The 17133-nt window shown below is 37.1% G+C and overlaps 1 long non-coding RNA gene across 1 annotated transcript in view; it reads right to left on the reverse strand.

The window, feature by feature from the left end:
• The window catches only part of LOC147997922 (uncharacterized), a 51388-nt gene extending 34687 nt beyond the window's left edge, over positions 1-16701 (reverse strand). Inside the window, exons 1-2 of the long non-coding RNA XR_015647491.1 lie at positions 16242-16701; positions 7918-8033 (exon numbers count right to left, since the gene is read on the reverse strand). This is a non-coding gene — a long non-coding RNA (uncharacterized LOC147997922). The remainder of the gene's footprint in view (positions 1-7917; positions 8034-16241) is intronic.
• Positions 16702-17133: the final 432 nt, after the last annotated feature.

The raw sequence follows: 17133 nt of genomic DNA on the forward strand, positions 1-17133 counted from the left end.
GGCTGCACTCATGGGTCCCTCAATCTTTACTCACTAGTGGGTGGTTTGATCCCTCAAATTTCTAGTGGGGTCTGGTTGGTTGATATTATTGTTCTTCCTGGGGTTTTGCAAACCCCTTCCGCTCTCTAACAACTCCATTGAACCCCCTTGTTCTGTCCAATGTTTAGCTACAATCATCCTCACCAGTGTCAGTAGGGTTCAGTCAGAGTCTCTCAGGAGACATCCTTATCTGAGTCCTCTCAACAAGGGCATGTTTGCATCAGCAATAGTGACTGGTTTGTGTGACTGCATATGGGACAGATCCCAACAAGAGGCAGTCTCTGGTTGACCCTTTCTTCAGTCCCTGGTTAACTCTTTATCCTTGTATTTCCTACCATGAATATTTTTCCCCTTCTAAGAAGGAATGTAACATCTGCATTTTGGTCTTCTTTCTGCTTGGGCTTCATATGACCTGAGAATTCTTCCTTGTGTATTCCACACTTTTGGGCTGATACACACTTCTAATAAATGTTTACCATTTGCGTTCTTTTGAGACTGGGTTACCTCACACAGAATGATAATTTCTACTTCCATCTTAAGAATTTTATACAAACTTTGTTTTTGATAACTTAGAAGAACACAGGTGTGTAAATGTACCACATTTCCTTTATCCATTACTATGTGGAGAGACATCTGGTTTCTTTTCAGCTTCTGGCTATTATAAAAAAGAAAGGTGCTCTCAACCTGTAGCATCGCGTGTCCTTCTTATATGTTGGAGATCTTTTGGATATATATCCAAGAAGTGGGTTTGTGGTATCCTCAGGTAGTCCTATATCCAACTTTGTGAGAAAACTCCAGACTGATTTCCAGAGTGGTTGTACAAGCTTGCAATCTGACCAAACATGGAGGAGAGTTTGTCTTTCTCCACCTCCTTGCCAGCATCTGTTGTCTTCTCATTTTTTTTACTTTAGCCATTCTAACTGGAGTGCACGTAACCTTAGAATTTTGTGATTTGCATTATCCTGATGGCTAAGGATGTTGATATTCCTCAGTAGAGAATTCTTTGTTTAGTGCTATACAGCATTTTTGAAAGGACTATTTGAGTCTTTGTATAGATTGATTTTAGCCCTCTATCATATGGAAGATTGGTAAAGATCTTTTCGTAATTTGTTGATTGTACCTTTTTCCAAATGCCACAGCCCTAGCCCTACAAGAGCTTTATGAAGTCCCATTTGTAGATTCTTGATCTTGGAGTAAAAGCCATTGGTGTTCTGTACAGGAAACTTACCCACTTTTTCTTCTATTAGTTTAAGATTATATGTCATTTTTTGTGGAGAAAGTGATGGCAAGGAAGGATTTCAAACCATAGTCAACTACATAATTGTGGACATTTGTTCCCAAAATTGTGGGTTGTTCCCCAGGACGATAATAGCTGGACTGAATCCACCTTTTATCTATACAAAATGGGGAAGCATGGACCTAATGGGAATAATGAAGACAAAAAAATAAAAAAATATCACAAAAGCGTAAACTAATAGAAGCAAACCATTACCGCAAACTAGCACAAACAATTTTATGTTCTAACCAGAAAAGGCATCAAAACTAAAGTCACATTTGTGCACCCTACGTGAAGACAAAAGTGAGTGGGGCATGGTCTTTTTTCCCTTTTTTGTTTTTCAAGTACCTTACAGAAACAGGAATCTCATACTGCTTTTTCCATGATTTATTAAAGGTTTTTAAGCCCTCATGTATTAAAGTACCATTTGAAAGTATTGATAGCTGCTGCCTAGGTTTTTTTTCAAGTTCACAAACTTCTTGGAATAATGTTCCAAAATGTAACTAGGCCCAACCCTGAGCTATAGAACTATGACAAGACGATAATAACAGATATTTTCAAGGCGCAAGCACTATAGTACTATACAATTGAGTACAGTAATCCAAATTAATTCAAATAGCTCAAGAGAGAAGGAAGATACATCTAAAAAAGGGTTAGAAAAGTGGTGAAGAATCAACTCCTTCCTCGTGTATGCCAGCATTCATGGTTCTGCAGTAAGTCCTACGAGGCAGTATCCAAGTAGCAATGAGAGGAAAGAACTCAGGACAAGACAGGGAGATAAACTAGCATGGTGGGAAATGTTAGTGAAAAACTTAGATATGAAAATGTCTTGTAAAATTAAAAAGGGATCTTTTCTTTATTTTCTCATTCCAATCAAAACAGACATCCCTGAATGATTCTCCTCTAAGACTTCCATAAAAGAGGTAAAACAAAAGCCAACATAAACATTAAATGATTGAAAATGAAACAAAAGAAAAAAAAAAACTTCTGTATGTTTCAGAGCAGGATCACAGGAAAATGAGCTGAATCTGGTCAAGAAGAAACCTAGAGTGGCAAGCAGGAACTAGAATTAAGAGCTGCAAGAAATAGGGAGGGGAGCAGTGACAGGAACATGGCCAGGCCTGAGAGATAAGGCTGGGCCCTTTACAGGGGCACAGAATGAGGTAAGAAAATATTTCAAATAAAGCAGCATCTTTCCTTTCTGCTCACCTCAAGTAGCCCATCCTCGAAAAACCCCCATTTAGGGAATAATACAGAAGAGTTGTGGTATGTATGTCACTCACTTCCTATTTCCTTTTAACCCTGTCTCCGAAGTCAGGAAATATGAGCATTTTGTATTTCCAAAAAGAAAAAAACCTCCCCAGGTATAAGGACGTCCTGAGGACCATGTGACAAACTGAAATATGTGAGGGCAGAGAAGGTGGAGACGTCTCATTCCACAGAGCAGAAATGTGACTGCCCAAGTTAAAGGGATAAGGAAACCATATCAGGTAAACCAGGTCTCATAACATTAAACTTATTTATATTATTATTAACTATTCTTAGTTCAAATCCCTTTTCAGCTCAATCCTCATTTTGAATGAAGCTGATTTATCCTGCAATGTGTCTTTACCATTTTCTCTTCCTAGGATTGGCTTTCATCATGGGAATAATAGATGATTGTGGCAGCATACGTGTTGGTTTTATCCCTATATATCACTTCCTTTACGTACTATATGTGTAGTAACATTTAATGACTTTCATTTGGAGGTATAAATGATTGAGCTAATATATATATGGTTTAAACCTCTATTGACAGTATTTAGAAAATATCAGGTATCCATTCTCTGTAAATAATTGCTTCTCTCATATGATAAGGAAACAATAAAATTTTGTTCTAGACAAAATAATCTCTATAATTTTAATATCTAATGATACAGAAGAACATTAAGATAATGTGGAATATTTAATCAGCTGAACTGCATATCATTTATTTAAGAATAATGAGAATCATTGATATGTTTCTAAATCTAATATAAGAACAAAAACCAAAGCATTAAATAAATAGTGGCAGAAGATCAGGGTCAATTTGTTAAATGTAGCTTACCTTCAGATCCACTGTTTTCTTTTATTTAGTAAAAATTTAAATACTCTTCTTCAGTATTTTTCATCCTGTCATTGACTCTATTTTCAAAGCTCTATCCGATAACTATCATGATTGTTAAATTTAAAACCAAGAATTTTGCATGTGTCAATCACTTTCTGCATTTCCTTATTTGCGGTTTATTCTGTTCCCAATGGCCATGTTCGGTAGAACTCATGAAGAATTTCTGGCTCTTTTAATGAAAAATTTCTGAAAGCATATATTATTCATAGTTGTAAAATGCTGTGCGTATGTTTAATAGTACTGGATATTATAGTTAAAATCATCTGGATTCAGAATTTCTGCATAACACACTAAAATACTAAATATAAAAACTAGAGGGGTTGGTGATTTAGCTCAGTAGTACAGCGCTTGCCTAAAAAGTGCAAGGCCCTGGGTTCGGTCCCCAGCTCCAAAAAAAAAAAAAAAAAAAAAAAAAAAAAAAAAAAAACCAAAAAAAAAAAAAAAACTAGAAGAACTAGAATTTATTACATATTTTTTTCTCTTCTAGGGTTTGTAAATTTACAAAAACTAAGCAAATGACTTCTTTCTGTGAAATTCACATTCATGAGCTATTAAATACTAATCAAACAGCCGTGTCAACCCCCATAAACTTGGATTAAATTCTAATTGCAATCCAAAATGTTTGTAGTAAGTAAATGGGCAAATAACTTGCTGAATATACTAAATAAGCATGTAGTATAATCATAGGTTTGCTCTTTATTAAATAAGAACTCCCAGATATAACTTGGTAAATACAGATAATGAATTAAGTTTTTTCTTATATAACAGCTAATAATGCTCTGAGTAATGGCTTAAATCACAAAACCATGAACAGTAAGTAGAAATGTCTAGTGAGTTACAGGTTCTTTCAAGCATCTTGAAGTAAATCGATCTAAAATAAATTCCTTTAAAATTCTTCTAAACCCACTTATCATGAAATATTTCAAATCAGAGTAAATAATCCCAACAACTTTTCATTTGCTCAGAAAAAAGACATTAGCTTTATTTGATTCCTGCCCTCCCCACCCTCATTTTTCTACCAAAAACATCAATTTCCAACATAGCTCTCTGATATGAATCTTTTTCATTATCACTGACACTACTTCCAGATAGACTTCAAAAACAGCCTTCAAATCATTCTCTGTATCATTTCATAATACATAAGTAACCAGAGTCCCTTCCTATATACATAGTGAGTTAAACAAACTTATTTAAAACTATTCAATTATTTCTAAGATATTTTCCATAAATAAAAATTTATATCTCTTATATTGTTTCTGTAAGCCCATATGCTTTATTTGCCTAAGCTTCAGATTTATTTCGTCCTCTCTTCCATCACTTAATCTATACAACCTTCTTTCACATTTACTTTTTGTATATGTCAAGCTCTTTTTCCTTTTATTTACCTTATATTTATTGTAATATTGCCCAAAATATAGTTCAATAGTTTTCATCTTATTTAACTTAACTGTCACTTTCTTAGGACAGTCTCAATGAACTTATTTCTAAAATAGATTCTTGAATTATTTGCATACAATCACCTACAACACACTGATTTATGCATTCACTTCTTTCTTTTTTCTTATATCTTTATGCAATTTTTATAAAAGAAAGCTCATAATACTTTTTATTCATTCATAATCTATACCACTATTATGGATCCCGGTACATTAATGGATACTTATTATTTATTACATGATTCAGAAAGTTGTAAAAATAAACTTTATGCTTTTCTTCGTTTTAATGAATATGAATTCCATGCGTTGGTTAAACCATCATGAAGTAATTAAGTGAGTTGATAAATATATTAAAATTCAATTACCTAGATGACATTGTCTAAACATTTTATTTTTCAACGATAGTCTATTTCATATTCAACAGCAATGCTTTGTTGACTGAGCAATTATCTCAGTTAGGAATACATTTGACATGTAAGAATATGATACCTTATTTTAATTCATAGCGCCCATGTAAAAATGTCAGGCGCCACTCATGTGTTGTCCAGTCTCTGAAGATACAAAGGGATGATCATTCCTAGGGGCTCACTGGTCACAGAGTCAAATTTCATTTGTGAGCTGTTCCAGTGAAAGATTAAAAATCAAGAGGACCCAAAGCTATGTTTCCAGAGCTGAACCTGTAACTCACCTCTCTGTGCCCAGACACCACCAGGAAATGGCGGGATTTCCAGGAGTACTGACACACTCAAGATCACATTAGAGACTACCACTTCTCAGAGTCCTCAGAACCCAGGAACAGAGGGGCAGTCTGCTACAGGATACTTTTGATTTCTATCAATTCCTTGTAGCTGAACCTGTTCCACAGCTTTGGTACACAAGATGCTTCAGGAAAGACCTAGTCTCCATGGAGTGATGACACACAGGCTTACAGGAGGATCAATCCATTGTCAGAGACAGTAAAACCAGCTAACCCCAGAGATAACGAGATGGCAAGAGGGAAGTATAATAGCCTAAGCAACATAAACCAAGGCTACATGACATAATCAGAACTCAGTTCTCACACCAACGCAAGGCTAGGATACCCTCAACAGAGCAGAAAAGAAAAAGAAATGTTTGTACTTCAAATCACTTAACATGATGATGTTAAAGGATTTTAAGAAAGACATAAATAACTCCATCAAAGAAATACAGGACAACAGATGTAAAGAGATAGAAGCCCTTGTAGAGGAAACACAAAACTCCCTTAAAGAATTACAGGAGACCATAATCAAACAGGTGGAGGAATTGAACAACCCATCACGAAAAAAAATATTTAAACAGCAACAACAACAACAACAAAAACACACAAAAAGAGTCACTCTGGATATGGAAAACCTGGGAAAGAAATTAGGATTCAAGAATGCAAGCATCAAACAACAGAACATAAAAGATGAAAAGATTATCAGAGACAGAAGGTACCATAGAAAACATTGACACTACTGTCAAAAAATGCAAAACACAAAAACTCCTAACCCAAAACATCCAAAAAATTTCAGACAAAATGAGTCGATAAAACCTAAGGATTATAGGTATAGAAGAGAATGAAGACTCCCACTTTGAAGGGCCAGTAAATATCTTCAACAAAATTATACTACAAATGTTCCCTAACCTAAAGAAAGAGACAATATATGAGAAGTAAATAGTACTCCAAAAAATTAGACCAGAAAAGAATTTTCTCCCATCATATAATAGTCAAAGTATAAAGTCCACAAATCAAAGAAAAAATATTAAAAGCAGTAAGGCAAAAAGGTCGACTAACATAAAAAGGCAAACCTATCAGAATTCCACCAGACTTTATAAAAGACACAGATCCTGGGCATATATCACACAGATTCTAAAAGAACAAAAATGTCAACCCATGCTACCATAAAAACTCTTAACAACATAGATGGAGATTTCGAGATATGCCACACAATAGCAAATTTAGAAAACATATTTCCACAAATCCAGTCCTTCAAAAGATAATATATCTAATGTTCCAGAACAAGGAGGGAAACTACACCCCCACACAAAGCAAGAAAATAATCTACTTTGAAAAAACACTAAAGAGTTAAAGGAGATAGCCACAGAAACATAATTTGATATCTAACAAAAAAATTAACAGAAAAAAGCAAATATTGGTCCCAAATAAAACAAAACACCAAAGGACTCAATTCTACATAAAGAGTGTGTGTGTGTGTGTGTGTGTGTGTGTATGCATATATATATATATATATATATATATATATATATATATATATATATATCCCAGCATTTTGCTGCTTAAACAACACAATCCAATGACAAAGACAAATATATGCTCAGAATGAAAGGTGGGAAAAAAATTTTCCAGCCAATGTTCCCAAGAAAGAACCTGGCGTAACCACTCTAATATCAAATGAAAGAGACTTTCAAGGAAAAGTTATGAAAAATGGTAATGAAGGACATTTCATACTCATCAAATGAAAAATATACCAAGAAAAAATCAATACTGAATAATTATGCTACAAAATGAAGGGCATACTCATTCATCAATTAAACTTTACTAAGCTCAAAGCATACATAATTCCATATACAATACCACACTGTCATAAATGCACAGATCATGGAAAGAGAAACTAAGCAAGGACACAGAGAAACTAACAAGGTATGAACCAAATATTTTTAACAAATACCAATACTACCTTTCATCCTAAAACAAATAATACACCTCCTTGCCATGGGCCAGCCCTAATATTGATCTTCTTTCTCCTGTTCTTTCTTCTTGAGGAAGCTGAGGATGAAGGGTGTTAGCTGAGGGTAAGACTTTGTCTTACGAAATATGTGGTAAGATTTTGTCTAACAAGATATTTTGGGTTGCTGTATAATAATAAGTTTACTTATCTAAGTTTAAGTTACTAAGTTTCTGTACCTGATTTACTTATCTATGTCCAAGTCACTATGCTGTGCTAGTATAACTGGTCTGCCTTCTGAGACCAGAAACTGCAGTCTCTGGCACTTACCACCTCATTCTGAAACAGCAGGAGATAAAGTAGAGGATTACTTGCTGGAGCCTTTTCCATTTTGTCCTTATGCTTTTTGCTTGACAGGCTAGGGAGAAGCTTGGAGCCATCAACATCTATTAAACCATGAGAAGTGCATAGCAATTACAGAATTAAAAACTTTTACATAGACAAATATGCATAAACATATAATTTCACACCTGGATTCAATAAATGTGCATTGATACATTTCAACTGAAATTCAGCTGGGCCCAAATTTCATGCAATCTCACAATTACATTATTTTTTTCTTTTTTATTAACTTGAGTATTTCTTATATACATTTCGAGTGTTATTCCCTTTCCCGGTTTCCGGGCAAACAACCACCTCCCCCCTCCTCTTCCTTATGGGTGTTCCCCTCCCAACCGTCCCCCCATTGCCACCCTCCCCCCATAGTCTAGTTCACTGGGGGTTCAGTCTTAGCAGGACCCAGGGCTTCCCCTTCCACTGGTGCTCTTACTAGGATATTCATTGCTACCTATGGGGTCAGAGTCCAGGGTCAGTCCATGTATAGTCTTTAGTTAGTGGCTTAGTCCCTGGAAGCTCTGGTTGCTTGGCATTGTTGTACTTTTGGGGTCTTGAGCCCCTTCAAGCTCTTCCAGTTCTTTCTCTGATTCCTTCAATAGGGGTCCTATTCTCAGGTCAGTGGTTTGCTGCTGGCATTCGCCTCTGTATTTGCTGTATTCTGGCTGTGTCTCTCAGGAGCGATCTACATCCGGCTCCTGTTGGTCTGCACTTCTTTGCTTCATCCATCTTGTCTAATTGGGTGGCTGTATATGTATGGGCCACATGTGGGGCAGGCTCTGAATGGGTGTTCCTTCAGTCTCTGTTTTAATCATTGCCTCTCCCTTCCCTGCCAAGGGTATTCTTTTTCCTCATTTAAAGAAGGAGTGAAGCATTCACATTTTGATCATCCGTCTTGAGTTTCGTTTGTTCTAGGGATCTAGGGTAATTCAAGCATTTGGGCTAATAGCCACTTATCAATGAGTGCATACCATGTATGTCTTTCTGTGATTGGGTTAGCTCACTCAGGATGATATTTTCCAGTTCCAACCATTTGCCTACGAATTTCATAAACTCGTTGTTTTTGATAGCTGAGTAATATTCCATTGTGTAGATGTACCACATTTTCTGTATCCATTCCTCTGTTGAAGGGCATCTGGGTTCTTTCCATTTTCTGGCTATTATAAATAAGGCTGCGATGAACATAGTGGAGCACGTGTCTCTTTTATATGTTGAGGCATCTTTTGGGTATATGATTGGCTGGGATTTTTACTGTGATCTTTGCTGCAGAGACTGTAATTAATTCTGTATATAAGGACACATGGCTATGATTGTTGTTAGGTATGATACTGGCTTTAGTATGTAAGGGGCTGTACATTCTCCCCCATAACCACAGCTTCAATAACCTTATATATGTGGATCAACTACCAGTACCATCCATGTTCACTGAACAGGACTTAAGCAAAATTAGAGAGCTGTTGGCTATCACCAAGCTATTCATGCCACTGCACTGCCTTTGTGGCTATCCTGCCATGTGCTTGGCAAATCTTCCTGTATAAGAATATTGGCTTTCTGATAGGCAGGAGAATGGTAAAGATAAATTTCATTTTAACATATCAAAGGAAATAAAATTTTTTCCTGCTGTAGCACGTTTAATTAATTGAAGCAAAAAAATCTATTTACTTGATGTTATGGAAATATCATTTAACAATATAATCTTAACTCCTTTTAAATGATTAAAAGTCACATGGAGTTGGTAGCTGTCATACTGTATAAAATTCGCAGCTGCCAAAGCAGGGCAGAGAGCTATGTCCACTCACAAAGACAGTCAAAGATCTGCCCCAAATACTATCATGTCATCTGCAAATAGTGATATTTTGACCTCTTCTTTTCCGATCTGTATCCCTTTGATCTCCTTTTGTTGTCTGATTGCTCTGGCTAGAACTTCAAGAACTATATTGAATAAGTAGGGAGAGAGTGGGCAGCCTTGTCTAGTCCCTGATTTTAGTGGGATTGCTTCAAGTTTCTCTCCATTTAGTTTAATGTTAGCAACTGGTTTGCTGTATATGGCTTTTACTATGTTTAGGTATGGGCCTTGAATTCCTATTCTTTCCAGGACTTTTATCATGAAGGGGTGTTAAATTTTGTCAAATGCTTTCTCAGCATCTAATGAAATAATCATGTGGTTCTGTTCTTTCAGTTAGTTTATATAATGGATCACATTGATGGTTTTCCGTATATTAAACCATCCCTGCATGCCTGGGATGAAGCCTACTTGATCATGGTGGATCATTGTTTTGATGTGCTCTTGAATTCGGTTTGCCAGAATTTTATTGAATATTTTGCGTCGATATTCATAAGGGAAATTGGTCTGAAGTTCTCTCTTTTTGTTGTGACTTTGTGTGGTTTAGGTATAAGAGTAATTGTGGCTTCGTAGAAGGAATTCGGTAGGGCTCCATCTGTTTCAATTTTGTGGAATAGTTTGGATAATATTGGTATGAGGTCTTCTATGAAGGTTTGATAGAATTCTGCACTAAACCCGTCTGGACCTGGGCTCTTTTTGGTTGGGAGACCTTTAATGGCTGCTTCTATTTCCTTAGGAGTTATTGGGTTGTTTAACTGGTTTATCTGTTCCTGATTTAACTTCGATACCTGGTATCTGTCTAGGAAATTGTCCATTTCCTGAAGATTTTCAAGTTTTGTTGAATATAGGTTTTTAAAGTAAGATCTGATGATTTTTTGAATTTCCTCTGAATCTGTAGTTATGTCTCCCTTTTCATTTCTGATTTTGTTAATTTGGACACACTCTCTGTGTCCTCTCGTTAGTCTGGCTAAGGGTTTATCTATCTTGTTGATTTTCTCAAAGAACCAACTTTTGGTTCTGTTGATTCTTTCTATGGTCCTTTTTGTTTCTACTTGGTTGATTTCAGCTCTGAGTTTGATTATTTCCTGCCTTCTACTCCTCCTGGGTGTATTTGCTTCTTTTTGTTCTAGAGCTTTTAGGTGTGCTGTCAAGCTGCTGACATATGCTCTTTCCTGTTTCTTTCTGCAGGCACTCAGCGCTATGAGTTTTCCTCTTAGCACAGCTTTCATTGTGTCCCATAAGTTTGAGTATGTTGTATCTTCATTTTCATTAAATTCTAAAAAGTTTTTAATTTCTTTCTTTATTTCTTCCTTGACCAGGTTATCATTGAGTAGAGCATTGTTCAATTTCCACGTATATGTGGGCATTCTTCCCTTATTGTTATTGAAGACCAGTTTTAGGCCGTGGTGGTCCGATAACACGCATGGGATTATTTCTATCTTTCTGTACCTGTTGAGGCCCGTTTTTTGACCAATTATATGGTCAATTTTGGAGAAAGTACCATGAGGAGCTGAGAAGAAGGTATATCCTTTTGCTTTAGGATAGAATGTTCTATAAATATCCGTTAAGTCCATTTGGCTCATGACTTCTCTTAGTCTGTCTACATCACTGTTTAATTTCTGTTTCCATGATCTGTCCATTGATGAGAGTGGGGTGTTGAAATCTCCCACTATTATTGTGTGAGGTGCAATGTGTGTTTTGAGCTTTAGTAAGGTTTCTTTTACATATGTAGGTGCCCTTGTATTTGGGGCATAGATATTTAGGATTGAGAGTTCATCTTGGTTGATTTTTCCTTTGATGAATATGAAGTGTCCTTCCTTATCTTTTTTGATGACTTTTAGTTGGAAATTGATTTTATTTGATATTAGAATGGCTACTCCAGCTTGCTTCTTCTGACCATTTGCTTGGAAAGTTGTTTTCCAGCCTTTCACTCTGAGGTAGTGTCTGTCTTTGTCTCTGAGGTGTGTTTCCTGTAGGCAGCAGAATGCAGGGTCCTCGTTGCGTATCCAGTTTGTTAATCTATGTCTTTTTATTGGGGAGTTGAGGCCATTGATATTGAGAGATATTAAGGAATAGTGATTATTGCTTCCCGTTATATTCATATTTGATGTGAGGTTATGTTTGTGTGCTTTCATTCTCTTTGTTTTGTTGCCAAGACGATTAGTTTCTTGCTTCTTCTAGGGTATAGCTTGCCTCCTTATGTTGGGCTTTACCATTTATTATCCTTTGTAGTGCTGGATTTGTAGAAAGATATTGTGTAAATTTGGTTTTGTCATGGAATATCTTGGTTTCTCCATCAATGTTAATTGAGAGTTTTGCTGGATACAGTAATCTGGGCTGGCATTTGTGTTCTCTTAGGGTCTGTATAACATCAGTCCAGGATCTTCTGGCCTTCATAGTTTCTGGCGAGAAGTCTGGTGTGATTCTGATAGGTCTCCCTTTATATGTTACTTGACCTTTTTCCCTTACTGCTTTTAATATTCTTTCTTTATTTTGTGCGTTTGGTGTTTTGACAATTATGTGACGGGAGGTGTTTCTTTTCTGGTCCAATCTATTTGGAGTTCTGTAGGCTTCCTGTATGTCTATGGGTATCTCTTTTTTTAGGTTAGGGAAGTTTTCTTCTATGATTTTGTTGAAGATATTTACTGGTCCTTTGAGCTGGGAGTCTTCACTCTCTTCTATACCTATTATCCTTAGGTTTGATCTTCTCATTGAGTCCTGGATTTCCTGTATGTTTTGGACCAGTAGCTTTTTCCGCTTTACATTATCTTTGACAGTTGAGTCAATGATTTCTATGGAATCTTCTGCTCCTGAGATTCTCTCTTCCATCTCTTGTATTCTGTTGGTGAAGCTTGTATCTACAGCTCCTTGTCTCTTCTTTTGGTTTTCTATATCCAGGGTTGTTTCCATGTGTTCTTTCTTGATTGCTTCTATTTCCATTTTTAATTCCTTCAACTGTTTGATTGTGTTTTCCTGGAATTCTTTCAGGGATTTTTGCGATTCCTCTCTGTAGGCTTTTACTTGTTTATTAATGTTTTCCTGTGCTTCCCTAAGTGTGTTCAGGTCTTTCCTGAAGTCCTCCAGCATCATGATCAAATATGATTTTGAAACTAGATCTTGCTTTTCTGGTGTGTTTGGATATTCCATGTTTGTTTTGGTGGGAGAATTGGGCTCCGATGATGGCATGTAGTCTTGGTTTCTGTTGCTTGGGTTCCTGCGCTTGCCTCTCGCCATCAGATTATCTCTAGTGTTACTTTGTTCTGCTATTTCTGACAGTGGCTAGACTGTCCTATAAGCCTGTGTGTCAGGAGTGCTGTAGACCTGTTTTCCTCTCTTTCAGTCAGTTATGGGGACAGAGTGTTCTGCTTTCGGGCGTGTAGTTTTTCCTCTCTACAGGTCTTCAGCTGTTCCTGTGGGCCTGTGTCTTGAGTTCACCAGGCAGCTTTCTTGCAGCAGAAATGTTGGTCTTACCTGTGGTCCCGAGGCTCAAGTTCGCTCCTGGGGTGCTACCCACGGGCTCTCTGCAGCGGCAGCAACCAGGAAGACCTGTGCCGCCATTTCCAGGAGCTTCAGTGCACCAGGGTTCCAGATGGTCTTTGGCTTTTTCCTCTGGCGTCCGAGATGTGTGTGCAGAAAGCAGTCTCTTCTGGTTTCCCAGGCTTGTCTGCCTCTCTGAAGGTTCAACTCTCCCTCCCACGGGATTTGGGTGCAGAGAACTGTTTATCCGGTCTGTTTCCTTCTGGTTCTGGTGGTGTCTCAGGCACAGGGGTCTTGCCGCTCCTGGGCCCTCCCCCACGGGAGCCCAGAGGCCTCATACAGTTTCCTCTTGGGCCAGGGATGTGGGCAGGGGTGAGCAGTGTTGGTGGTCTCTTCCGCTCTGCAGCCTCAGGAGTGCCCACCTGACCAGGTGGTTGGGTCTCTCTCTCACAGGGTCTGGGGGCAGAAAGCAGCTGCGGGCTGGAATCCGCGGGTGTCGGCATTGATTTTCTTATCGGATTGAAAGCACCTTCAGCTCTTGTAATCCTTTCTCAAAACCTACCAACCAGAGATGTGTTTTCATTTCACTGGTTTGCCACTACCATTCACTTCTGTATTTGATATGCTTTAGCTGTGTCTCTCAGGAAAGACCTATATCCGTTTTTTCAAGTCATGCAATTATAAGCTTCATCAATCTTATCTAGTTTTGGTGGATATATATATATATATATATATATATATATATCTGTATCTGTATCTGTATCTGTATCTATCTATATCTATATCTATACATCATATACATATACATCATATACATATACATATGCATATGCATATGCATATGCATATACATATACATATACATATACATATACATATACATATACATATACATATACATATACATATACATATACATATACATATACATATACATATACATATACATACACACATATACATATACATACACACATATACATATACATACACACATATACATACATATATATATATATATATATATATATATATATATATATATATATATATGAGGTTAGATGGAATTTTATCTGGATTCCTGGAAACATGGTCAAGAAAGTAGAATCCACAAGTGGCAGTGCCAAATAGACTCTCTTCTGTCCTTATGAATCTAATGAAGCTGAGGTTTCACTGTACCTCAAGCCATTCCTAATCCTGCACATGTTCCTGAATCTTGTTTGGCCTGAAGAAAGAATCATACTAAAACATCCAAATCTTTCAAGTCTCTTCCTGGGAACTCATGAAGGTAGATATTTGAGAACTGATATATACTGGGACTAAAAAAAAACATTCTATAGCCCATGCTGTCCTTTGCTTTAATGATGTCTTGTAATTTTTGGATAAAATAAGAATTTGGAAGATTATGATTTGAAGAAGGTACACAATATTTACACTTTTATATTTACTCTATAGCTGTGCCCCCTTTGTTGACAAAATTATTGCAAAAAATCAATTGGAAAACAGAATTTTTGAGTACATATTCAGGAATATATATAATGTCTGAAGAAAGAATCATGGTAAAACATCCAAAACCTTCAAGTATTGCCCTGGGACCACAGGAAGGTAAATATTAGAGAACTGATATCTAATAGAACTACAGAACCACATTCTATAGTCCATGTTTAGTAATGTCTGGTAATTTTTGGGTAAAATAAGGATTTGGGAGTTTATCATTTGAAAGAGGTACACAATATTTACACTGTTATATTCACTCTATAGCTGGGCCATGTTTGTTGCTAAATTCATTGCAAAAATGGAATTGGAAAAAATGAAATTTTTGAGTACACATGCAGGAATATATATAATGTGCACTGTCAATTAATGTACAATCAGAAAATGTAGCACAATATTCACTCATTAAAGGTCTGTAGGGAAAATACTGGCACCTGGGGAACAGAGAAAACCTAGGTAATTGAACTTATTGTCACAGGATTGGACTTGAGAAAAATTTAATATACAGAAGAATCTCCTTCCTTACGTTATCCTAGATCATTTCTAACCATGACGAGCCCCTGACTAACTTTCTTCATTCAGAACATGTAACCACTAATGAAGCAGAGAGAAGTCTCTAGCTTTAGAGAGATGTAGCATGTAAAGGTTTCTACTGTGTCACAGGAGACACTCCTGGAGAGGCCACCTCCAAATCTGGTCAATGTAAGGAAAGCTGTTCAGCAGGTAGGCCATGGCAGTTCTCAGTGACTTCATCATTAGGCCCTGCCTGAAAAATCTCTGGTATCATGGGGAGCCCTAGCTTCATCTGTGATGTCACAAGTGTTGTCATGTCAGCCACTGCCTCTCAGATATTCCTTCCATATTTCTATGGTTTACTAATTGGCCTCTAATTCAGAGTAAAGAGCCATTTGGGAGGGAGGACAAATAGGATGAAGAGATCAGAGATGGGGAGAAGGAAGATGGCCTTCTGTCATGGTATAATAGAAAAGTAGAAATATGTGTTTCTTGGGAAAACACCCTGGTAGGATGGCTTTAGTTCTTTTGTTCTCTAGGTTAACCGAGCTCTTGGAGTAGTTGCTGAACATCCTAAAGACCTTTGGGCAGATGGAAAAGTTTCTAGATACCCCTTTTTAGATTTTGATGTTCCTGGGGATTTTTTGGCTGATGGTAAATGTTTCCCAGGAAAAATGCTAGAACCAGATTGTTTTTTAGATGCTTTAGAAGACATGGAATTTTTCTGATATACTTTGGTTAATGGCACAATGTCTAATTGATTTTTTTTCAGTGTGGGCTTTCCCTCAGACCATTGGATATATAAAAAAGTTTTTGTATTTTTGAAATCTAATTTCCACATTGACAAATTACTTTGAGGATGTAGAACACTTTCTGGAGCCCTCGAGAGTGGTGAAGAAATTCCCTGAAACTCTAGGGCAGACAGTGAACATACCTTTTTGGTTGGAGGAGGAATTACGAGAGCATCTTGGGAAAATATGGAATGTCCAGCATACTCTTGTAAGGATTGGAAACTTTCCAAAATTACTTCATCATTTTTGGAAAATTTCAAGGCCCTTTGGATAGGTTGAGAAGGTGTGGGACAAAACTGAGGAGTAGTTGTAGCTTTTGGTGTATCTTTGAGAACAGAAGATGGCACAAGTTCCCTTTTAGCAGAAGGGAGAAAGTTGAAACTGTCTTCCTTAGAGGAGAAATTTCTCAAGACTCCTTCAGTAGGATCAAATCTTAACCCTTTGTTTCTAGAAACTGGAGGCCTGTGGTCCACTTTGGTAGAGGGAGATAGTCGACTATTTCTTCCCAGAGTGGACATGTGAAATAAATCTACTTGGGTAGATGGGCATAGTTGTAAAGCATGGTGTTTAGATGCAGTAGATCCTAAGACATCCTTCTCAGATGAGGAAGGTCTTAATGTGCTGTGTATATGTGTAGAAATCCTGACTGTGATGTCAGAATGGGGGTTAGGTATTAGAGCTACTTCTGAAGATGTGACTTCTCCTAAAGCATCATGGACATATGTGAGATGTCTGAGAGCTTCATGCAGCAGATAAGGATGATTCTAGATATTGTTGTGTAATTGAGGAAGTTCCATGAAAATTTTCTTCTACTGGAGAAGAGGAAACAGACTTTTGTATAGAAGTGTCAGGATCCCTAGGCTTCTTGATAGACAAAACAGGTTCCAAGGAACCTTCAGAAGATTAGGTAAAATCCAGAACCTTTTGGGTATTTGGCAGATGTTCTGAGTCTGCTTGTGGGTATAAAGGAGGACTGACAACCCGTTGTGCACATTTGGAAGAGTGTGAAACATCTTCTTTAGTTGGGGAAGATCT

The sequence above is a fragment of the Rattus norvegicus genome, unplaced genomic scaffold (genome assembly GCF_021556685.1).
Source record: "Rattus norvegicus strain SHRSP/BbbUtx unplaced genomic scaffold, alternate assembly SHRSP_T2T haplotype1-0000012, whole genome shotgun sequence".
NCBI classification, from domain to species: Eukaryota; Metazoa; Chordata; class Mammalia; order Rodentia; family Muridae; genus Rattus; species Rattus norvegicus.